General features: G+C 34.9%; 4 pseudogenes; 2 read left to right on the forward strand and 2 right to left on the reverse strand.

Moving 5' to 3' along the window:
- The first annotated feature begins 3,092 nt into the window (after positions 1 to 3,092).
- Positions 3,093 to 6,592, forward strand: LOC120176510 (annotated as a pseudogene).
- A 245-nt stretch (positions 6,593 to 6,837) lies between these two features.
- Positions 6,838 to 10,568, reverse strand: LOC120175914 (annotated as a pseudogene).
- A 229-nt stretch (positions 10,569 to 10,797) lies between these two features.
- LOC120176503 lies at positions 10,798 to 15,571 on the reverse strand (annotated as a pseudogene).
- A 3,202-nt stretch (positions 15,572 to 18,773) lies between these two features.
- Positions 18,774 to 25,089, forward strand: LOC120175924 (annotated as a pseudogene).
- Positions 25,090 to 26,742: the final 1,653 nt, after the last annotated feature.

Consider the following 26,742-nt stretch of genomic DNA (forward strand, 5'->3'; position numbering starts at 1 on the left):
GTGTATAGCCGGGTCGATCAGATGATGGCTCTGGGTGGGGTGATAGCTCTGGGCGAGGTGATGGCTCCCGAAGTGGAGGCTGCTCATCAACCGTTCCATCAAGAAAACGCTTACTAGCTTGCCACCAATCAGTGGCAAGCTCAGCTTCCGTGGGTGTCAGCCTCTGTAGAGGAGTGTTGGCCTCCTAACAATATAAAAGCTCAAATAAGTTAAATGTGTACTAGTAATAACTTGTTTATAAACATATGGTAGTATTTATGTTAACTTACATTATTTATTGTCCTATACCGTAGTAAATCTTCCCATTGCAAGGTTCGTTTCCTCTTCCAGGAAATAGCCCTGGGAATATTATTTGAAGTTTTTATTGCATATGTCTTCATGGCGGGAAAGGCCTCAAATATCCAAATCTACAAACAATATAATAACAAACATTAGTAATTGTTAAATAATTACTTATAATTTTGGAAACATTATATAAAAATTCTTACCTTAAAGGCCCAAATAAAGCCTGTCAAAGTGTATTTGGAACCATCGCCATGCAAACTTTTTCGATCATCCAAGGCAGACGATAACTTATTCCATGTAGCTTTCCATAAATACGAGCCCCACGGAAACAGGTTCCACGCATTTAGGTCTTCTACCGATTTGATTAGATCATTTGGAATAGGTTATCTGGCCTCTCTGCCTAAAAAGCCGGCATGCAAAAGAATTAGAAGGCATACTCGGACAACGTCGACGTCATCCATCCGAGTAAAACCATCTTTATTATTCAAAAATCTTGTCAGGTCTTCTACGTGTAGACTCGGCCTCTCCAGCTCAGGAAAAACCCGGGATAGCCATGATGGGGGGTAATGTGTCTAGTGTACCGACCTACATCATCGTGTCCGAAGCGTAGACCGGTGATTAAGCAAACTCCTCCGCCCAAAACACGTATACGCCGGTGGAAAATCAAACCATATCTCTTCATCACGACGTTGTATAGTCTCTGGTAGATCTCTAGTCATGGTTTGAAGAAACATGTGTGTCAACATCGCATCTCCACCGGGATGTTGTACTTTCAGCCATGGCCCGAAGCATGTATCCTCAAACATTTTTCTTTGTGCAGGTGAAAGCTTCGACGCAATTATTTTGGCCAGGCTGACTTTATTTCTCAAGGTCAATTGAGCCGAATAAAAGTTCTATAAAAACAATAAACATACTAAATTAGATATACCAAAAACTACACTGTGAAGATATACCAAAAACAATAATAAACATAAATAGTAGTAGTTTATTCTTCAAACTTAAATATGCAACACTGTGAATTTCGTATTTGTCTTTGTTTTTTGGTTGAAGTAATGCAATTCATTCAAGTTTCAATTTGCAGAAGAAGAATAGTTTCTGAAAATGAAAATCGCAACACGAAAATGACTATCGCAACGAGAGAATCGCAACGCGAAACTAAAATCGCGTTGCGATTTGCATTTCGCGTTGCGATTCTTGGTTGATTTAATAAGCAATCTAAGTGAAATGGTAATCTATTATTGAAATTACCAGTAAACTTATCATCAATTACAATATGAAAAACCTAATAATAATGCAAAAATTTCAAAAAGAAAATAATTAAAAAACTAACCCTCGTTGGTTGATTTGGTTGATTTCCATTTCTGATTGTGAGGGTGGCTCTGAGAGATTTAGATAGACGGATTTCGCCGGAGATGGGGACGGATTTCGTCGGAGATGGGTGAGAGAGTGAGAGATGGAGATGGGACTGAGTTGTGATTTAGGTTTTAGGTTATGAGTTGCGATTACGGGATATACTGTGGACAGTTCAGTGTTCCAATATATTAATATTCATGTTTGGAATTTAAAAATAAAATACTTGGCCAGGATACTAACGGCGCTTTGAAAATCGCATTGCGATTATGTAAATCGCGTTGCGAAAGTCAGTATCGCGTTGCGAAAGTAAGTATCTCGTTGCGATTTTGTATTATCGCATTGCGATAGTAAGTATCGCATTGCGATTTTCCCAATTCGCGTTGCGATTTACTTATTCGCATTGCGATTTTCCCAATTCGCGTTGCGATTTACTTATTCGCATTGCGAATAAGTAAATCGCAACGATACTGTAGACCATCGCAACGCGATTTTCAACTATCGCATTGCGAAAATACAACGCGAATTTGCGATAATGGAGATCGCGTTGCGAATTAGCGATCGCATTGCGATTTTGTTGGTCATTTTGGCAAATCCGGAAAAAGTTGGTTAAAATCGTATATTATATGGAATTTTTGGTCACTGAGATTATTTTAAAGCTAACAAAGTCCCACAACAGGTGATTGAAATCATGACACCAATATAGCCCAACCACACTTCCACGTGTGACTCCGCCAATGGCTATAGTTCCTTTAAATTCTCACCGACAGTTACCTTATCATCAAAGCTTAATCATCAAAATTAACTTTAAATTAATTATACGCGTCTCCAAAGTATAATGACGGGTCGAAACATGATAGAATTTTTTGTAACTTTTATCATGGATTTAAATTGTGATCGTGGTTAAGTTTTCAGTCGTCTCATATTTATCGAGATTGCGAGTCTAACAGATACTATTACGATAATTATAGGCGTCGCGGTCATATAATAATGATCGCAGAAAATATTGCTATCGTTATATTGCGGTCGCAGATCATTATTTAAATTCTTGATTTTTATAATATTAAAATTTATTAAATAGTTTTAATAATTAAAAAAATTATTATATTTTTTAATATTATGAGTTCGAACAATTATATTCATAACGTGTATACTTATTAATATCTAAAAAAATTATGAACAAATAAAAACTTTATAACCGTGCAAACTATTAAATATATATATATATATAATTATTTGATAATTTTTTGTTTATATTTTTAATTTTTTATTAAGAATCTACTAATATAAAAAATATTTATTTAATTGTTCTTCCTTTTGTTTACTAAAGAAGCTTTTGTTGTATTTGAACTGAATTTCTTTCTCCTTCCCTCCCCCACCTTAACACACATGTAATTGAGTGCCAGATACGCTTTCTCTCTCTACAAATAGACAAAACCATTTTAGGTAGAGAGAGAGGAAGTTCTAACCAAATGCTCTTTAAACCTTCATCTGCTATGGCCTCCTTCCCTTGTTCCAGGGTTTGCTTCATTTCTTTTATTTTGCATTTTTTTTCTTCTGTTGAATTTCTACCTTTTTTTGGAAGAGAAATGAAAATATAATGGTAAAGATCTGATTTTTACCCCCTGTTGTGGCTAATTGAGGGAATGGGTGTTTTTGTATTGTTATACATTCTTTTTCTCGGTCCTAGAGCTAGCCTATTTTTGCTTATTGGCTAGTCTGATTTTTCTTTTTGTGCCATTCTTACTCATCTTTTCTTATTTTTGCAATCTTTCAAAATTCAGTCATGTGCTTTTCTGTAGTTTTACCTTAGTAAGGACAATCAAAACTTGTGTTGAGACTTGAGAAAGATAACTACCTTTTTTTTTTCCTTTTTGTCACCATATGATGATATGAATCTCTTCTTGTGATGATACATGAGAATGGGGTGATATAGGATATTTTGTTGGTTTTCTAGTTTTTTTCTTTCTTTTATTTGTAGGATTGTACCTTTGTATACATGCCCAATTATACGTTGAACATAGCTATTTAAGGAGAAAAAGAATGAAAAGTGGGACTAACATAGGATTCAACTCATTAAAAGAAAGCCTTGGCTTCGATCTGAACTTTAGTTTTGATAATTTTGTTTGTATTGTATGTGAAATTATTGATATCCTCCTGTGAAATTGTTTCATGCAGAGTATTGATTTTTCCATTAAAAGTTAGACATATGTGGTTTACGAGATCTCAACTGTAACTACAAATCCTTCAATATGAAATTTCATTATTATTTTTCACAGAGCTTCTCTAGAATCCGTTGATTGTTGTTGCTGAAACCTTTTTCTTGATTTATGTTGGTTTATGGTATTTACATTTAAAAGCCTGCTTTCCAATGTTTTAGGCGAGGAGTGGGCTTTGCCTCTGGCCAGGCAAGAGGCAACTTTGCATTAGAAAGGGTCTTGTGTATGGCCTTATGCGCTTACTATCAATTCCCTTCAAAACCTTGCGTGGAGCAAGTTCTTAGGGTTGCAGAGTTTTGCAGTGTTTCCAATGTCTTCCTCGTTACAAATTGAATTGCTGAGCAAACTCTATCTATCTTTAATTGCATTTTTTTACTATTTCTTTTGCTTGACTGATTATTATTATTTTCTACATGAAAAAAAGTCCTTTAACTTCTTGTTTTTGAAGGTTATAATTACTGGTTTTCATGAGTACTAGTTATGAACCTTTCACTAACTTCTTCCTTCTTTTTTCAGGTACCATGTCTTGGAGACAATTATGCATATCTTTTACATGATGTGGACACGGGCACAGTTGGAGTCGTTGATCCTTCAGAAGCTGTGCCAATTATCGATGCTTTGAGTCGAAAAAACTGGAATTTGACTTATATATTGAATACCCACCACCATCATGACCACACTGGTGGTAATACGGAGTTAAAAGCAAGGTACGGTGCAAAGGTATGGAAAACTTTTATCTCCTAAATTTTCTGTCACCTTTCAGCTCATATCAGATAATTAGTTTCCTCACAAATTATCAGCTCATATATGACAAGGATCTTGCTCATAATGATCAAAATAATAACAATAATAATAATAATAATTGTGCTTGGTCATGTAGGTGATTAGTTCTGGAATAGACAAGGATAGGATTCCTGGAATTGATATTGTTCTAAATGATGGGGAAACGTGGATGTTTGCAGGTCATGAGGTACAAATCATGGAAACTCCTGGTCATACCCGAGGTTAGATCTGTTAGTCAATTCTGTTGGAAATCTCATTAATTAGATACATTTTATTATTTCAGATGTCGATGAGAATGTCTCGATGTAGAAACTCATGATTGTGGTTCTGCATTTTGTGGTAGCTTGTATATTCTCATTCCCCTGTATTGTTATATTACTTTCTAAAATTTTAATTTGTCATACGTAGGCCATATTAGCTTCTATTTTCCGGGTTCTCGAGCAATATTTATCGGAGACACCTTGTTCAGCTTATCATGTGGCAAGCTTTTCGAAGGAACCCTGGAGCAGGTAATCTTGACGTCTATATTTTATCATATCATAGCTGACAGTGGACACCCTATGGGAAACTATTTCTCCTCTTAATCTAAATAAGAAGCTCAACAACTTATTGCAAGTTGTAATTGTCAACAGATGGTAAATTGGTTACTTTCCGGACGAAATGAAATTTCATCTATCAAATTGATGCAAATTTATTGTTGGGGACAATACAATACGAAGTTCGAAATTGACTCTTATAATTTAATAGCGAATTGAATTTTTAAGGTTTAGAAATTAAAAATAAAAAGTTTGCTCGTCATTTGTTCTTTATAAGTTTTGCTTTGGAATTCTTGCTCATCTTTTTTCATTGAAAAAGTTGTACTAATGCTAGAGTAATTGTTTGCTGAAGTGCTAGTTTAAATTGGGAGCACGAGAACATATTTACTGAAACTATAGTACGATTTCATGTGTCATTGTACGATTTTGGAAGTTGGTTTCTTTTTTTACCAACTGAAGGCCATGGAGTTAAGTTAAAACCAAATAAATGTAGATTTCTGGTAGTATGTATCATGATTCTTTTATAATATGGCAATTCTTCATTGTTTTGATACTATCATAGCATCCGAACTCTATTCGGCAGATGCTTTCTTCCTTACAGCGGATTATGTCACTGCCCGATGAGACAAATGTATACTGTGGTTATGAATATACTTTGGTTAGTCTACTTATTTTTGTGCCCTAATCATGTAGTTTTCCCAGATTCTGTATTCTGAAAGGCTCTAACAATACATGTATCCATTTTGGCAGAGTAATACGAAATTTGCTTTATCTATAGAACCCAAGAATGATGCTCTTCAGGCTTATGCCACCCATGTATCCCACCTTCGCAACAAGGAATTGCCTACGGTAATTTTGAAGTGTTTTTTCTTTCTTAATTGGTTTCTTGGATCTTTTGAAGTTTAAAATATTAACATTATGCTAATGAGTTATGCTACCCGGACTCTTCATTTTTCTTAAACCATCCATGTTTGACATTGGTGTTGAAGACATTCAGGTACGGGAATATGATAATTCAATTATGTGACAAAAATTTTAAGAATTTGAGCATATTTGTGTCGAACCCCTGTGAGTGTTATTTTGAATGGAAAGATTCGAGGATAAGTTGAATGTGAATGTGATGTTTCAGATCCCAAGTACATTAAAGATGGAGAAGGCATGCAATCCATTCCTCCGGACATCAAGTGCAGAAATCCGGCGGGTGTTAGAAATTCCTCTGGCGGCAGATGATGCAGAAGCCTTGGGTGTCATACATCGAGCAAAGAATAATTTCTAGAACTACTTGCATACATAGCTACTACATATAAATGATACTTCATTCCTGTTTGTGTATAGCTAAAGCGATGATTGCTCTTCCATTTTGAAATGATCAAAACACAACCAATGTTTACCATTTCCATGTCCATATGCTTTATTTTTGCCCCTTAATTTTTCATTCTTTTGAAATTTAAATCTCTTGAGCAAATCTCTACATATTATTTGCAAGAAACATTAATTACAATCTAGTTTTTAGTTTAAAGAAGAAAAGGTTCTCCTCTTGAACCAAAGGCTTCTGCTACTACTAGGCATGGATTTCTCCACCTTTACCACGCCATGAAAATTTTCTTCCCCGGTTTCATGCTGAACAAACAGAGAATCCATATACACTTTTGAGCTTGAAGTTGGTACTGGTGGACTTCTTTGATATCTTCTTCCAAACTGTTCGTCATCGCTTGAACTTTCATCATCAATGGCTGCCTTTCCCTTTCCCTTTACAACAGAATCCTCTTCTACTTCAGAATCCAAATATAGTCCCTATCACTGCTGCTTTCGTCTGAAGATGTACTGCTAAAAGTGTGGAAAATGTAATACTTTCTTTGCCATGTGGAAAGAATGGCTTCTGTTCTTCCACTGTACAATGGAACAGATTTCAGATTTGAAACTATTTCGTCTCTGCCTAAACTGTAGGTTGTCGACAGCTTTCTCTCGATGCCTTGCCTTCCCCGAAGGAGTTCGCCAACTTCTTCCATTGTTACTTCGTTGGCTACTGCTTCCAAGGTAGCCATTTGCTCAAGCTCTATAATCATTCTATCAAATGCTTCTTCTTAAGTTGAAGGGATCTCTGGAACCCAAAATGGCATAACATTTATTTTACATACTATTAAGCTCTTTTATCAATTGAAAGACAAAATATGATTGTAGATGTTTGGATTCAAACTTCAAATGTATACATTGTCATGATTGTAAGAACCAACTACAAATGTACTCTTATCAAAATGTATATCTTTACATTCTCTACAATCTTCTCTGTACTATCAGGACATGTTATATGAAAGATAATTGAAAAAGAGGAACCTATTGTATTGATAAATATTCCTATCTGATACTCGTAATCGAGTATGAATAACATTAATAAAAAATGAGTTTTGACAAGAATAAAGTGTAGAACGTACTCGTTTTTCTAGGAAACGTCCAAGGCCTTGATCTTGAAGCTTCTTTTTCCTCCAAAAAAACACAACATAACAGCACGACTGCAGCAAAAACTACCAAGAGTATGGACTCCAATAACAGGAAGAGAAATATAGAGCTTCTATTACCTGCAAGTGAAGGGATAATTTAGCTCTCATTTGATTCTAGAGGAAAAACTGAGTTCACAGTACGAGTATGTATCGCATTCGTATTACATTTTGTAACGTAATTGGTTTAGCAGGTGTTATATAAATTTCAACCCATTGTGTATTCGTGTTGATTTAGTGTTATTGTATTTTCCAATTTGTGTCAAAAATTGCAGTCTTACCTGTGCGGACATTAAGGCGCTTGCTTGTTCCTTGGGAGCAACTGGATGAAAGCTTTAGAGCTGGTGACAGGTTCACAGATTTGCGTCAAAACAACTAATTAAAGAAACAAGAAAATGCGATGAGGTGTTCAAGAAGAAGAATTACCGTTGCTGCGACAAGGTAGCTGGTTGCCGATCTCTGCAAAATCCAAAATACCAGAGCATTAAAGCTTAATGAAACCATAGCTTGGTCGAATATCTAAACAGTTTAAACCATCCTGCTTAGAATATCATAGGTATGTGTTTATTTAGTTAAAGTATTGAATTCAAACTTACATGCATACCCGTATCGGATACTCACTCCCAAATCCGACTAACATGCATACATATATAATACTCACGCCCAAATCCGACATACATGCATGATGTTCAAATGGAAATATTAGTTTTAAAAGCAATGGAAGTAAGAAAGTATGAACTGAAAGAAGCATGAAATAGGAGCAGGTTGATGAACCTAACTCGAAGCAGTGACCAAAGCTAGAAGCATGCCCTCATCCACTACAAAGTTCTGCAGATCACTCTTAGACAATGAAGAAATAAAGGGCTGATAAGATCAACCATATAAGACACTGAGAATGTAAATACATTAAAGAATCCAAATAATGATTTAAAGAAAGATGTAAATCACCATGATTGCTTTCAGACCAGTAGATTTTGCCAGTAGATGGAACCATTAATGTGAAGACTGATCTTTTCGGTTTCATTGCGGAGACATGAGTGAATTGGTCGTTCATGGATAATTTTTTCCTCCATTTCTGTCTGACTAAAGTATAGTGCATAGCCAGAACAATCAAGGAAATACTATATGAATCACTGAATCTAATGCATTTGCTTTAGGAAATTTCTTGAGAGTTCCTGTAGGTGAAAATGAGTATAGGAATCCATCCAGTGAACCAATTGTCATCCAAACCTGTTGTTTTCAATCAGAAAGTAAACATTCAAGGAGATCTGGTTGTTCATCCAGTAAATTGATTAGCTTGAAGGAAATTAAATCAGCTATAAAAGGTTTGAAAGGCAGAAAGGGTGATGCAAGTGAATCTTGAGAAGATATGATAGAATAGCTAGCAATGGAAGAGATTTTCTGTGTTAGTTGGTAGAACATATAAGTTATGTTATTCGGATTCTTCATTTTTTTTAATGTACACATGCTGAAATATCTGGATATAGTTATGAGGATATATTCTTCCGAAATGATAGACAAACTAGAATAAGACATAAACATATCCGACACACTGACATCCGAGTTAGAATATAAGAAAACGAAAAGACAGTTTGCAAAGAGGCTAAGTTTGGAGCTAAATAAGTAAACCTGGAATAGCTAACAAGTGAAAGAGATTTTCAGTGTTGTTTTACTAGAAAATAGAAGTACCAGTATGCAAAATCTGTGTTTGATGCGTATTCATTTATGAAAACTGGACAGAAAACATAGAATTTAATAAAAAGAACTGAAAAGACGATATGCAAGAATCTAAATTTGGAGGTAAATAGTAGAACTTGACCATAAGAATCAACCACTGTGTAGACTCTGCAGAACTCAGGGCCCAATACTTGTCTGCCAGAGTACATTCCCTGAAGAAACGTCTAGTCCCAGAGTAAGAGATTTCACAGGTACGGTAACATATAAGAGGCCATTATTTCCTGGTGTAATAGTGTAAACCTTATCAAATGAACTTAAGTCCTGAATCCATTTAATCTGTGGACTTCTAATCGACATCGAACAAAGTTCCCCTTCAGTATTTGAGATCTGCATATGCAAAAAACATGAAATATCATCCTAGGGGGCAGGCTACAATCTTATATTAAGATATCGGAATTTATCAAACAGTTCGTAGTCTTAAAATGCTAAGCAGACCTTACATAAATACTAGCTTCACATTGATCTATCACAGGGGCTGAAGTAAAATAACAATCTGAAACATTTTTCCAGCAACCTTGCCTGTAGCCATTCTGATCTAGGACAGGTCCAGTACTCCAAAGCAGCTGTCCCCGCATCGAATACACGAACAAACCCCTATTTTTAACATTGATAATCACGGATGAAAACAATGTGCTTACTGCAATGCCAATAATTCATCTCCTTGTTCACCTGGTCCAGGATCAAACAGAACTCGAATTGCAGTTCTGAAGTTCCTATTTTCATGATATTGATTTGAAATACCCTGTTTCTGCAATCAAATAGATCTGCCAGTACGTGAAGAAATCAATAATTACTGCAGTTTGAAAGAAAGAAATAACTCATTAAAGTAGTGATAATTTTGCTCAGTTGGTACCTTTCCTCTACCTCCATGAACTGGGGCTTTAGCCATGTTGCATCTAAAAGTCAAAGGTAACAACCAAGCAATGGAACCATTGTTTTCAAATGCAAATAACGTAGTCTCAGAACAAGTATAAATTCTTCCAATGTCTCCAATTAAGGGTTTTGAAAGCCTATCACCACCATTTCTGAAACGTTCTTGACCGTAAAACAAGTGTGGATGATGTTGGTAATTAAGGAACCATGAGGACTGAGAAAACCTGAACTCGGGAGCCACCATGAAGAGGAAGAAGATAAGGAAAAGGATTGCAGGCATTGAGAGATTCAGGGGAATTTCAAAGATTTGAATTTTGACAGACAGGTTGATCGTATGTGAAAAATTAACACAAACGGTTTCTTAACTGCCAGTTGTGGGCGGGAAAACATTGCAAAGATGATTTTCCCCCCTAAGTAGGGTAATCCAAATTCTTTATTCTCAAATTGGGTGTCTCCACATAATATTTTATTTGTATATTCAAGTCATATTTAATGTGGTAATTTAGTTTTGTATTTGGGTATCCAAAACTATGAATTTTATTAAAATTAAAATGTATCTCCTTGGGATGTTGCAAGGGTTTTCACAAAATAAATAAATAAATTGTGACAAACTTGAAACCAAAAGTCAATTCTAGGCAGAAGCAACTTGATGCTCCTGCAATGCTAGTGGAATGGCAGGCCTCCAACTTGTGCCGTTTGGGGAGTCCATCAGAGCAATTCCAAGAACAGCCAAATCTTTTCTAATTGCATCTGATTTTTCGTACTCTTTCTTCCTTCTAGCCTCGGTTCGTTCCTCGATTTTCCGCAAGATTTCACCTTCTGTTAACTTTGCCCTCTTCAGTGCCATCACCCTCAACTGCTGCAGTGCCTGCAGGTTCAGATAGTTTCATGGTGAATAAAATACAGGACAACCGCATAAGAGAGCAGATTATACAATCTCATAAAATATTGATATCAAACATAATTTTCTTTAGCTGTTAGTCTACAACACGCACTAGAGAGCATTATTAGACATCAAGTCTTTTACCTCACGATAACTTGTCGGCATCAGCCCCATTACATTTAGAATATTCCGGATTATCTTTTCTAGAGCAGCGACTGATTCAATCCGCTTCATTTGCTTCTTCCCCTGAAAGATCACAGGATCAGTTATAAAGAATACATTAACCCTGAATGCAGAAGTAATCAACAGTTCAAGATTTAACAACAAAATGGGTCACAAAAGATTGCATTTCCCTGGAATGATTCAGGTAGAAAAGAGTGATATATGATTCATATGTTTGGGGCCATGCTTTGCTTATGGTTACACTTCAGAGAAGCTCTTTGAAGTTCTATAAAAACGAATTAAAGCAAGTAATCAACTGTCTTGAAACCTGATACCTTACGAGTATGTAGTAGATCATTGACAGTTTTCAATGCGTCAGATAATGCTGCCAAGACAACTGGAGTGTGGAGATCATCCGACATGGAAGCCAAAAATATGTTATGGAACTTGTTGATGACATCAGAAGTCTCGAGCAGAATGGACTCCAGAAACCCTTTGCCATGCTGGCTCAAAACATCTTCACAATCATGTAGCGTCTGCAGCCAAGTGGATCATAGCACAAATGACATAGCAGCAAATACCATTCATCAAACTGAAATCAACAAAAATATCATATCAAAGAAGCTAAAATATCTCCCAGTTTTATTTGTACGCAATGCCTATTGTTGCAAATCATAAAATATCAGTTTTAAGTTGCTGCCCGTCTCAATTCTGAAATTTAAGTCCCTCCAAAAGGAAAAGCTATATCAGAAACCCGAGACAAGGTATTGCTGTGCCCTATAATGCTATAAATATATCAGCTTATATATTTATGCAACTCAGTACACACATACAAACAAACAGAGTAAGGGAGAGACAGTGCAACCTGATAGATGTAGAAAAGGCGTTCCGAAGCACTTTCAAGTAGCACATCAGAGTAGTTGATTGGAGATCGGTAGTGAGTTCCCACTAAGAAAAGTCTCAAAGCTAGCGGATGATAAAGATCTAGAACCTGAGAAACAGTAAAAATAATTAGCAACAAAAGGATCCTAGAGACCTTATTATTTAATCAAGAGTAAAATTATGTGTCAAAGATCATTGCAAACCTACCTGCCTAATCGTTAAAGAAGTTTCCTAGGGATTTCGACATTTTCTCAGAGTCAATAGTGACAAAGCCATTGTGAATCCAGTAGTCTACACTACTCTGTTCACATGCAGCACAACTTTGTGCAATTTCATTTTCATGGTGAGGAAACACAAGGTCCATCCCTCCACCGTGTATATCAAAAGTGTGACCCAAATAAGCAGCACTCATGGCACTGCACTCAATATGCCATCCAGGTCTTCCAGGCCCCCATGGACTCTCCAAAAGGGCTCCCCTTCTTTTGCAGACTGCAAAAATATTCAAATGATATTCAAGAAAATTAATACTATGCTGAGAAAGCCTACTTGATGGTAAGAATATAACATATAGGATTCTTATTTTAACTTCAATGCACCTGTATCTTAAATATAAAACTGGCAAAGTTGACATAAATTCCAAGATAAACAAAAATAACTACGTTAAATTGAACCATAAACTGATTATAATAGTTAAACATTTACAGACAAAGAAATTATAATGAGCTTTAAGGATGATTTTAGGGATATATTCATTTTGCAGAACTGCGACTTAGAACAAAAACAAGAAAAAATGCAGTTCGATGTAATATTTACTTATTATCTCAGTGGCATGAAATCCTTCTTTTCATCTTCCAACACACCAATTTACGGTATCAGTTAGGAAAGCCTGGGCTCCTTCCTCCGCCCACTGTTTAACAACTTAAGCTGAGACATTGTGCAAAGTTCACACTTAATGCATGCCTGGTTGGGTACAAATAATGAAACGAAACTACAGTCTTAATCTACAAAGAGTCGGGTACTTATTTGATACTCACAACATATTTTCCACTTGTGACGGTAGTATATATACTCTATAATACATGCATGACACAGTGTACCATAATATTTCTCAAAAAGCTTGCCTTCCATAATGCAAAATCAGCTGGATTTCGATTCCTTGAGTCAACAGCAACACGCTCCCCGGCTCGATTATCTTCTAATTTCCGCCCAGATAACTGGCCATAATCTGGAAATTTTTCCACCGCAAAGAAAACATCACCTTCAACTCTGTAGGCATATCCATTATCAACATCTGTTCAAGGTAGCACATTGTGGATTAAAAGAAAGAAAAGATCAGCTACAGAAGAATTTAGAAAATAATTCTAAGTTAAACTAAGCCAAAATGTCTATCTTGACATTGCAAAGCCTTAGCTAAATAGGTCATTATTAGGACTTCTGTTGCAAATAAAGGTTCTAATTTATAGCAAGAGAAGGGTGCTGAGGTGGAAATAAAGTCAATTTTGGGTGTGCTAGGTAGGAAAGGTGATCATTTTCCATCCCCCTGAATAAAAACAAATCATTCCGAATTTGGCTATATTCCATCTTTCCAATTTTCTTTCCAACTTCCAAGCAAAGCATTAAAGATGAGCAAAAAAACTAACATAAAGGACATGAAATGATAAACAAAATCATGAATTATATTCAATGCTGCTATAAAATATTTACACCGATAACTTCAGAACAGGGTGTATTACTTTGAGAATTTGCATCATTCCCTGCTCTTTTGAACGTATCAAGAACATCCATCATAAGGCAATAAAGTGGCAATAAACAGCATTGCAACATAAAATTGTTACAGAGAGCAACTTTTGCAGGTATTACCAATATAGCATGCCAAAGAAGAAATGCTAATTGCCAATGAATAAGAAAACATGCAACCAATAGTCCAGAAACTACCTGCTTGATCATATCAATGATCTGAGGCATGTGATCTGATACACGAGGTTCAACAGATGGGGACAGACATTGAAGATGCACTATATCTTGATTGAATTCGTCACAGTACCGTCTGCTCAAGTTGATCGGATCCTCCCCCAATTCACTTGCTCTAGCTATTATCTACAGAATTTGAAAAAGTGCAGACTCAGCTATCCTGTCATATCAATTAAAAGAGAACAGTCGGCATCCAAATCTTAAAGGAAAAGAAAATAATTTGAAAGACATGTTCCCAAGCATTAGCAATAAAGATGAAATTTTGCATTACGCAATAACAACAAAAACTTAAGTCATCTGTTTCTTACAAGTATCAACTAAAGAAATGAAATGCCCTCTAAAGATTAAGGAACTCTTTTGTTATTACTTTTATAGCTTGATTTAGGTTTCCAAAAATATTTCCGGGTAAGAAAGAAAGCAACATTTTTATCTTTTTGAGAAAAAGAATAATTTTACTTTTATAAAGAATTATTATGTTAGAATAATATTTCATTCTAGTCTTCACTTTTTTTATCTTCAATTTATAAGTTTGCTTTCTATCATTAACCTTGTTCTTTCAAAAAAATATTTTAAGGAACAGTTGGTCAAAGCAATAAACTCAACCTAAGTGTTCAATTTTCAATTTTGCTACGGAAATGGGGGGAATATAACTTTTGTTTTAACAGTACATACTCTACAATAAAAAAAATCAACTTCAAAAAACAAAGTAACAATTTGTAGCTAAAAGTTACAAAGAATATATAAAAACTGACCTTGTCATCTACATCAGTGAAATTCCGAACATAGCAAACTTCATAGCCCAAATGCTTGAGATATCTGCCCAATTCCGCAATTTTAACCCATAAAACCAAAATTCAAAATTTCCAATTAGTACACAATCCAATCACAAATAAAATTCAAATTGAAAAAAGAGAGTTTACTAAATCGATTTGGGAAAAGACTAAAGGAAGACCTGTAAAGAATATCGAAAGTAACATAGACACGAGCATGCCCGACGTGGCTGAGATCGTAAGCGGTAACACCGAAAACGTACATCCCAACTTTACCTTCAACTTTGGGCTTAAACAATTCCTTCTTTTTACTCATCGTGTTGTGCAGCCAGAGCTCGGATGATGGAATCTCAGGCAGCGTATTTCCGTCCAAAGTTTTACCATTGATTAACGGCTGTGATGATGGGCTGAAGGTGGTGAAACAACGTCGGATTAGTTTTCTCCGTTTTGGGTGATTGAAAGAGTGAGTCCTGAGTTGGAGCGAGCTGAGTGAGTTGGAGAAGGGAGAGAATCGAATGGAGAAGAGAGGTTTGTAGCACTTGAGGAGAGTGCCCATTCGGTAATTGCCGTGCTTTGGTTTCAGTTTGAACGATTTCTGGTGCTGGTTTTCTTGTTATCTATAAAGCTGTTATGGAATCTAACACGCACCGAATAATTTGTATTACACTTCTTCTACACGCAGCGTTTCGAAAGTATTTTGCCCTTTCCTACAACTTGTTTATGGTTTAATTGGAAAATAAGTATTTCAATTAAATCTTTTATTAATTTTCAGTATTTAAATTTTTTGGTAAAGTACATAAATGGTTCACTGACTATAGGATATTATTTTATTGAGTATCTCAATTAAAAAAAGTTACAAAATGGTCTTCCAACTATAGGAAATTGCTTTATTAAGTCTCTCGACTATTAAAAGTTATAAATTGTCACCTGATTATTCATTATATATCAAACTCGTCATTTTTCGTTAAAAATTTAACAGTCGTTTGATCTGGATGTTAACATACTAACTGAGATATGATATTCATTTGAGATTATGCGATTAGATTTTATCATATCTCAATCAGCAGGTTAACGTCCAATTCAAATTGTTGTTAATTTTTTAACGAAAAAGACAAGTTTGGGACATATTGAATACTCGAGTCATCATTTTTTAACTTTTAATAGTTGATGAACTCAATAAAGTAACTCCTTATAGTCGTGAGATCATTTTATAACTTTTAATGATTGGGGGACTCAACAAAAATTATCCTATAATTAGAGGACCATTTGTGTACTTTATCCTGATTTTTTTCTTAAACTATGAGTTTAACATTTCAAAATTATCATTTTAAGATTAATTCCATTATAATCATTAAAAAATCTAATAAAAAAATAACTTATCAAAATAATATATTTTCTAATTTTTTTATTTATCAAAATACGCGCAAACAACAATTTTTTATTATAGTTATACCCTTTTCACAAAAGTGCAATTATGTGGGAGTGCCTTTTGAAAGGCTCAATTTTTAGGGAGAGCCTTTGCTTATATAACAGGCCATTTAGGTTGTTTTTCCAACATTGATGTCACCTCGGATTAAAATAACAAAAAATAAAAATATTAAGTCTAATGTACAAATTTGATTTTTTTTAAAAATAACGTATACGGTACTTTTCAAAGAAAAAATTGTGCGAGCATGAGTCGGACGATGATAGTGGCACGTGTGTGTAAGTCTTGTAAACATTTTAAAAAACACATATAAGTAATGTGAGATTTGATAATATCATAACAAAAATTTATTAATTTTGAGTTGTCAAAGGAATTTATTAAATTTGATTAAACTCATATTAATACGATAGTTAAATAAAATTTTAGATACGGAAATCTCGCATATTTCAAACGGAAACAATTTTATTTAACTGTTATAGTGATAAGAGTATACTCAAATTGTTTCTTTTTTAATAAATTTCGTACAATTATAAGTTTGATATGACAATTAAACTATTTATATAGGTGCTCGTACTCATGTAATTACATGTCTTCGATAGTACCACACACATTTTTTATTTTTAAATAAATTTTTATAGCTTTTGACTCTATAATTTTATTTTAATCACAAACGACATCAGTGTTCGAGAAATAACTCAAATGACCTGTTATGTAGACAAAGACACACCATCTATAATGAATCTTTCAAAAGACACTTCCACTTAAACAGGACTTCATCAAAAAATTATTATTTAATAAAAAAATATTTTTTGAATATTTTTTATACATCTTAAATAAATACAAGACAATATTTATTTAAAGGCTCTCAACTAATTAACTATGAATGCTCATACCCTTATCGATGCTTGAACTCATGACCTCTAAAGAGAATAACGAGTCACAATTGCAAGAGAATAAACTGATCTTGGCATCATCCCTAACCGCAGCAAGTGCATAAAAGACAATTGTAATATTATGTCATGTTAGATCAAGTGGTATTTTTTTTACCATAAATCCTAACCCAAATTAATCACATCTTAAAAAAAATCCTAACTCAAATTAAAAAAAATGATTTAATTTAATCTAGTCCGATCAAAACTTGTCGAGTTCGAATTTGTTGTCAATCTCTATGTATATCACGTTATATTAAATTATAAATTTAGATCTAACATTTGTGGTATATATTTTGTGTAAACTATCCAAATAGTCACCTAACTTTTAGACGCTATCAATTTAGTCTGTAAAAAGATCTTATAATTGAGTCACACACGTTAAGGATGTTAACAATTTAGTCATCATCGTTAGAAGAGAAAAAACGTTAATTTCAGTTTCAATCTTTAAACCCTTACTAGGGATTTGACTTAACACATCACCTCTAATAAAATACTAACACATATCACGATCTAATTACTTAATGAATGAAGAGTTTCATAAACATTAACATATATTACTATCTAATTAGTCGTAAAAATTAAAAATTAAAAGTAAAAAAAATGTGATTCAGAGTTTCTCACAAATTAATTTATATTATGAAATGAATATATTATAATTAATGTCAATGGTTTAATCTTAAAATAATTTATTGATTGTCACCTAACAAATAACAATTTTAAGAGATCATAGCATACTACAACTATCAACAATAAGTTGGTTTTGTGGGATGAGACAATAGATCTTTTAAACAATGCCAATAGTTTGAATTCTGGTGTTTATGAATAGAGCAAACTGGGTTGGGAGAGTCACCCTTGCCTCTGTAATATCCGATTCATATTAGTCGATTAATAAATCGAAAACCGATGATTATACCAAAAAAAATAAGATACTAATGTTGGAATTTTAAAAGACAACCAATAACTAATTAGATGTTGACATGTATTAGAATCTTATTAGAAGTACAAAAGTTTATAATAAAAGGAAGCAACCTCGGTGATATAAAGGAGTATTATTCTCTTCCGAGATTTCGTGTTCAAGTAGTTGAGTTTGTAGGGTGTGTGTGCATTGTGAATGACTATAAAAAATTCTGAATACATACTATCTTATAATCACTTTGTACTATTAAAAAAGTAGTCTATAGTTATTATTTTTAAAACAATGGTGATTAAATTGGTAACGTTCTAAAAATTAATTCAGTTGTAAGAATTTTTGGTGACTAAATTAATAATATCTTAAAAGCTAAATGGCTATTTGAGTAGTTAATTCTATTTATATTTGAAATGACAATAAAATATTGTTCCATAGAAAATGAAGGCAAATATTAGGAGAGCAAATAAAATATTCTTCTACTGTTTTCTTCTTCCACTTCTCTACCAATAAATAAAATATATAATTTTTTTCCCAAAACAGAACGGCCAATCAAACATTAATGCAACGATTCCCCGCCAAACACCTCGTTTGTTTACAACGCCCATAATTGACGATCCCTACAACGATGGTGGTGAAGACGACGTCCAATTGCGTGGCCAGCGAGAACAGGACGTGCGTCGTTCTCGGAGGCCGTGGTTTCCTAGGGAGATCGCTCGTTGCCAGGTTGCTGCGACTCGGCGGTTGGATCGTTCGAGTCGCCGATTCCTCTTCTCATTCCCTGCTCACCGATCCTTCCTCCGCTTCCGACTCTCTCCTCTCCAATGCTCTTTGCTCCGGTCAAGCCTCCTTTTGCCATGTCGACGTTCGCGATACATCTCAAATCATCAAAGGTAAAACGATATTATTCACGTATATACATGTTTGTTTAAACGCAAATATACCTTCAATATATATATCTATGTGTTTGTTTTCAGATTAAGGTGATTTTAAGCTTGTTTTAGCTAAGAATTAATCCAGTCTGAGCTAAGCATTATTGTCTGAATTTACTTAAATTTTGCGAGAGTCCCCCCTCCCCCCTCCCCCGAGGTTTCATTGATCCTTGCCTTCAAGTAAAAGCATATTCATTGTTGATTTAAAATGAAAATGATCAAAAGTAATACTAATCAGGGATTCAAATCTCGGTCGCATTTTCAGTCATGTCTCGTTTACCGTGATTGCGACCATAGCGGGTGCTATTGCGGCCATAGCAAGCGTTATTGCGGGTATAGCAGGTAATCGGAAGACAGTGCTACCACTATTTCACGGGCGCGGACCGTTATTTAAAACCCTGATACTAATTATACCATAATTAGTCTATAGAGGTTAAATCATGTATTTTACAACCAAAAGTAATAGTTTATATATATATGCATTTGCAAAAATGTTGTTTGCTTTTCATTTCAAACACGTTTTTGGTTTTTTTCTTTGGGGGAAAACTTACTAGTTTTACGTTGCCCTTTCTTACTTGAAATGGGGAACTTTTTATTTTACTTTCTTTTTACTAGAAATTTGAAGTAAAATGGAAAATGCTAAAAATGGTGTCTTTTCCTCAGAGATTAATATTTACCCGATGGATTTAGTTTAGCCGGAAAGAATGGGAAATTAAGGTTTTTAGTACCGATATTTTGCTCCTAAGAAACCATACATATTCTGGTAATTGATAACTTGAAAAAATGCTAGAGCTTAATCACTCTTTTCTTCTTGTTGTTTTTAAATTTTCCTTTATGAACTTACTGGGGAAATGAAGGACTCATGGAATTGGTATTCTTTGATTGCAAGAATGTTATCTAAAATATAGTAGTACCTACATTCTCTTTGTTAAGAAACCGAAAGGCACTAAGGTGATGAGGAAATAAATTGAATTCATAATCTAATATTTTTAGTCTCATTTTCAATTTTGAAATTTCCTTGCAACATTGAAATTTTTTGAGAATTTACTGTGTTGACAATGCACCACTTGCAGTAACTAAAGGTGCAGATGTTGTATTTTACATGGAGCCGACTGATTTAGACATACATGATTTTTATACTTGTTACATGATCATAGTTCAAGGTAATGGATCTTCCCCCCCCCCCTTTCCTTCTTAGTGGATTTTTTCTCTCATTTGATATTTTAGTTTTGTAATTAATACATAACATTTCTAAAAATGGATACCCTTGTGGAGATACTATATTCAGGTGCAAAAAATGTCATTAATGCATGTCGGGAATGTAGAGTTAGACGACTTGTATACAACAGTTCTGCAGATGTTGTTTTTGATGGTTCACGGGATATACTTCATGGTGATTTGTCTTTCATTTGCCCGGGGAAAGTATGCTTCCTATTGTTTCAATCTAATGAAACACTTTGGAATCTGGGTTACCATTTGTTGTTTGCTAATTGTCCTCTGTTTTATTGTACCAATACAGTTCCTGGATACGCTGATTGACCTTAAGTTTCATGCGGAAGGTCTAATCAGGTTAGCAAACAATATTGATGGTCTTCTAACATGTGTACTTCGGCCTAGCAATGTCTTTGGACCTTGTGATACACGCTTCGTGCCTTGCTTGTGGATCTAGCCAAATCTGGTTTGTCAAAGGTTTGTGAAATGTCTCAATATAACCTTATCTGTGTAGAGCTGTAGTTTTACTTCTATCTTAATTTTTTTGGAAACTTCCTGATATTATCAATAGTAGTTAAAACATAATTACAACAATTTACCTTTTAAGAACTTCTCCATTTTTATCCTAACCTCTCATTTTTGGATTTATCTCATGTAAGATCCTTATTGTTATGCATCTTAGATTTTTTTTATGCTTTGGTGCTGGTGGATGTCTGCTTGTAAAATTCTATTTTTTTTCTCTTGATTTTTTTCTTCAAAAAGTAATTGTCTATTTTATGTTATGATGCAACATGAAATATTTCTATTTCATTCTTTTTATATTGACTGGGTTCCTTATTTCAGTTTATTATAGGAAGTGGTGAAAATATGTCTGACTTTACTTATGCGGAGAATGTTGCTCATGCTCATATCTGTGCAGCAGAAACTCTAGACTCTCGGGTGGTCTCTGTGCGGGAAAGGTTCTCCTTAAAAGTGTTATTGGATATGCAAAAATCTCTCATATTTTAATTTATTAGTGAATCTATATATATATGGGAGATGTTCTCATTATGCAGGCTTTTTTCATCACAAATCTCGAGCCCATAATGTTCTGGGAATTTGTGTCTCTCATACTTGGAGGTTTAGGGTATCCAAGGTAAAGCCCCTTGATTTTAATAATGGGTGAAGTGTGACATATCATTCATCGGCACAAGGTGCTGCTGAATTATTCCATACCATTAGCAGCAGGGATCTATACATATGAATGAATCTTCTTGCTTGTTTGGCAGTGGGTTGCAGATGGTATCTACTGTTATGCTATACAAAATCTGTTGTTATATATTTTGTTGTGCTGTTTTATTTTGTTTTTCTGAATTCTCATTGTTTTTTGTAATAAAATTGTGTGTTTTTGTCTTTCTGCTGCATTGGTATAATTCCTTTCTTTCCCTTTGATTGATTGTGCCAGACTTTCAATGTTTTTCTCCTAACTGGAGTTGTAATCGTACTGCAGACCTTACATAAAGGTTCCTACTTGGATGGTTTCATGTATTGTCTCACTTCACCAATGTTCACATGACAAATTGTACAACCATAGCGTATCATCTTCGTACATGCTTCAATTAGTTTCACGGACCAGAACCTTTGACTGCGCAGCTCAAAACCATCTTGGATATTCACCTGTTATCTCCCTAAAGGTAAGTTTCTTCCATCTTTCTTTGATTCTAAGTGCAGTCCTATCTACCATATAATATATGCATCATCCATCCTTTCTTTTAGCACTCCTATATTATATAGAGTATTTTCTTGATCTTCTGTTACCCTATAGTTTTTCGAAATTTATGTTGGGTTTTAGAAATCAGAATACTTATTATCAGTTGACTAGCCAAAATATGTACACATTGCATTCAATTTCTTTTCTGCTTCTGTATTTTCTTTCTGTCCCTCGATGTCAGGAGTAGGCTTTCTAGTGGAATCCAATAACATCTTTTTTCCTTATCTCTTTATCCTTGTTCTTCCCTCATTTTTTTTATAGAAGTTGGAGGTCTCATTAAAAACTCCCTTCGTATTCGTTCACATACTAAAAGTATGTTAACGAACATTGGAAGGAAGAAAAGAGTACCTCAAATTTTATTGATAATAATACCCGATACAAAAGACACCACGGAATATCCTCTCATGGTGATGTACACCATTACAACAAACACCTTAACCCTATATAACCTCATCCAAAGCCACAATCTAATCACCTTCTAATTACACCACTAGCAGTAGGATTAAAACAACGCAACAGAACATAATACAAATTAAAAGCAACACCTACAACCATATAGATAAAAACAAAACCACAATTGAAGAGACAAGATCTAATGAGACTCGTCTTCTTCAGGAGCCCAAGAGTTTGGTTTGAATGAAGGCTCTATCTCATGCACCATGACCTTGAAGGAGTTGTCACTAACCTTCAATTCCACCATCGCATCAATTCTCGCATCAGCCTTTATGAGGACTTGAATTTTTGCCCGATCAAAAGATGATGGAGACTGACAACTTTCGTCGATAGCTAGTAATAAACCCCACTTATCAACAATGTTCTTGAAAGTATCTCAATTCCATGCGTGAAAAGGAACACCCTCGCAAACTAACCATACTCGACGACACTCCATTACCAAACTCTCTGACCAAGCTTCGACTATGGAGAACCACTCTGTGAGAATATTTGATTTATTGTTCTTCACACTTCTCAATGAAGCATTATCTTCGAAAATCATTAAAATCGCATTACCAGCAGCTCTCATTAAGGTAAAGCCAGTGAGGCCCTTCGCTTGCATTTGTCTAGCGAGATGACCAATTTTGACAAAGTCCTTGCACCACCCCACTAGACAATTGCTCAACACCTGAAGTTTTTCTTCATCTATAACACCTTCAACTTTATAATGATTCTTCCTCGAATCATCTTCCATCCCGGACTTGCGAATAACACCTGACGAGGACTTCCTCCAATAGGAATGTCGAGGTTTGAATTTAGCATAAGAAACGCCAACTTTGCTGCCATCGATACGAGAGCCATTCATTTTTGAGATCGCTCTCCTTGCTTCTTCAATAGTTGCCCTCATTGATAGGTGGAAGGCCGTTTTCATTCTCTGTTATACGTTGTTCCTCACGTGATACATTCCATCCCACCTTAATAGATAATTAATGTTAGTTTCAGTCTCCAACTGATTGAATTCAGCACATATAAGTGCTTGATTCAAAGATTGGAAATAGTTTGTCAAGATCCGGTAGGGAGACTGCTAGCTTTTTTAGATCTGAAAGTTTGACATGTAATTTTTTTTTTTTTTGCTTCTTGTTTCTTCAGGATGGTATCAAGTCAACAATTCAAGCATTCTCTCATTTAGCCAATGAAACATTTTTTACAAAATTTAATGAACAATCCAAAGTGGAGAAGATGCTAGGCGGCGGGACAGGTAGTCCATTATTTGATTTTTTTATGCAGACTTCATAATGGCACTGCATAGGCATTTTACCTGAAGTTTATGTTTGGCCAAAGAATTTGAAGTTGTTTCCTTTCAATGATTGAGCATATGTTCAATTTCTAGTAGATTTTTAATGTTGAAACTATTTTTTCCCTTCTGATTGCTATTTTGTCCATCAGTATTATACCTAATCTTCAAAGTCCAGGTGCTTTCTGATGCATGCTATGCAATAAGATTACACTTGGGAAGAATAGTTCAAATTCAGTTCCTTCTTTCCTCAAATGACGGTGAAGGTTTTTGGGTTTTAATCATAACCAACCTGCTAAACAGTGAACGTTGACTTTGCCTTAAGCCTATGTCAACTTCATGGCAAACTGTACAATCAGATACAGACATAGGACTAGATGCACCAACACTAATTAAAGACTTTAAGACACTGCTCTTGACTCACCACCTTTTCCTTTCGATGCATCCTAATATACTACTGTAAACAACTGAGGCATGATAATGCAATTTCTCCATATAATGACCTTAAATTACTTTGTTTCAGTTGCAGACATCTTGCTGTGGAGAGATGAAAGGAGAACATTTGCATGCTTCTTTACTCTGGTTTTGTTATTTTGCTGGTTCTTTCTCTGTGGAAGAACTTTTGCCTCATCTTTAGCCGACCTTCTGCTTCTAGTTGTAATCACTCTTTATGGACATGGAATTTTATCATCAAAGCTGTGAGTATTGGTAATTAGATGCCTCTTATGGCATTTCATTGTGCCTTTTAAAAGCATCTTCAATTTGCTGTGGTTTGTTTGAACCCCGTTTTTGCACATTGATTGAATCCCTCTGGAACTTGAAACAGTAGCTTCCCGTTTTGGCTTTCCCGTTTCATCCTTTTTCTTTTACACTGTCCATGTTTCATTCCGATCTCTTTTGATTAATATTATCTTTTGCTCAGACATATATTCCTTTCCTTTCCATTCCACTGTTTTGGCTAAAGTGCTCTGGCTATTCTTTTTTCTGCAGAGTAGTGGGGTCTGATTCATCTGTGATGCTCAAACCCGGATCTAAGTAATATAGGATTTTTCTTATCCTCCAATTTTGCATGATTCGTTATGCCTCCGGGGGAGGGGAAGGAATATTTGGTGTTTTCTCTCGATTTTTTATAGTGAAATAAATGTTATGAAGTACTTAATCTTGATTCCCTTTGTTCACTTCTACCATTTCTCTCAATATGACTAAATGAGGCTTTCTTTCCATACAATAAAACCAACATATTAGATACCATGACTTCACCCCCCCCACACACACACACACTTAAAAGCAATTAAAGAATTTGGTTTAGTTGTGTACATGGTATAGAAATCTTGACATACCAGAACACTTTTCTCTCTAAAGTATTTACATTTGCTTTATCAACTGATAAAAATCTGCAAGTTTTATTTTTCCTTCAGTAGCCTGTTGAATTTTTTAATATTTGATTAAATTTTTTTTTCGTACGAGCATGCACAAACGAATGTGAAAATATACATATCTGTCTCTGATATAATTGCCTTTGCAACAGTTGTGGTTATGCTGTTCAAGAGATACCGTCGTCTTGTTTCCAAGTCACTGTATCAGATGTTCAAAAGTCATTGAGATCCATAATATATATATGGAATAAAGGAGTACGCAGAAAAAAAATGTTGGCAAAGGGAGATGATTGGAGCAAGTTTTTCAAGGTTTGCATTTTGATGGCAATTCTTTTAACAATCTCACGCACTTATATAGTGTTTTATTATTTGTTAGTAAAGCATAACAGATTTGAGTCTAGAACATGTACAATATGAAATCCCAAACATAGAAGTTATTATACACGTCCAGTTGAAATCCTCCTTGTTCGGGTTAGATCTTGTTTCCAGGTGCATTTTGATAATCTTATAACAGGCTATTATAATGGTCCGTTGTGCTGAGGTTAAAACTATTAAGTTATAGGATTTGTGTTTATAATTCAATTTTTCCTACATTGCACCGTGTCATACCTACAATCTGGTATCGTCCTCTTTGGACGTTTACCATCTCTCAAGGTTTTGCCGTCGCGCTTCCCTGGGTTCAAACTCAGAACCTGCCATATAAGGTTTTGTTTGGGTTGGACCTTTAAACAAAGGGTGAGATTTTTTTGTTACCCTCACATGCTATGCTACTCCGGTGTGAGTGTCCGAGTATGAGTAAAAAACTAACAGCTTTTCTTCTCGTTCATTGAATTTCTCACTTATCCATATAACTTGTTCAGGTTGTGATTTTCCTTTATCTCTTAAAGTATATGCAGTCTTATTCCTTGGCCGTGCCTTTCGGCATCGGTGAGTAAAAATGTAACGATTTGCTTCTACCAATAACTGAACATTTCTTCGGTTTAATTATCGGTATTTACTTCAGAAACAATCCGTATTGCAGCTCTGGTTTATGCCTTCACTGCATATTTTGTTTATGATCAATATGAGCAGAGATTGATGCATTTAGGTTACTTCTGTTCTGTTGCATGGTGGAATTAAAAGAATTTTTATGGAGGTGGTGCCTACCATCATCCTTCCGAAACGACAACGCTTTGCATCAACCAAAAGTCGCTGTTCGAGTAACGGAGGGGAAATAGTCTGTTCGAGCTCCGGTTATAGGTGCAAGTGTCGGATACAAGTACGTGCCAAACACAAGCATGTTCATTTTTTAATGTATTTGGAATGTCCTTGAAGGATGATATGTAACATCGGACTACAAAAATTATTTTCCTAGCAAAATAGAAGTAGATGGGGTCGTAGTTTAACTGAATGGCGATTATGCATCCCTTCTAATTAATCGTTAATTTTAAAAGTAAGTCAGGGGAGAGGGATAAATATATAAATATATATATTGTCGGAACCGTCTTTCGGTTGGGCCCCGAATTGGGCTTCGATTTAGATTAAATGAATTGGAG

The sequence above is a fragment of the Hibiscus syriacus genome, unplaced genomic scaffold (genome assembly GCF_006381635.1).
Source record: "Hibiscus syriacus cultivar Baekdansim isolate YM2019G1 unplaced genomic scaffold, ASM638163v2 tig00003398_pilon, whole genome shotgun sequence".
In the NCBI taxonomy this organism is placed as follows: Eukaryota; Viridiplantae; Streptophyta; class Magnoliopsida; order Malvales; family Malvaceae; genus Hibiscus; species Hibiscus syriacus.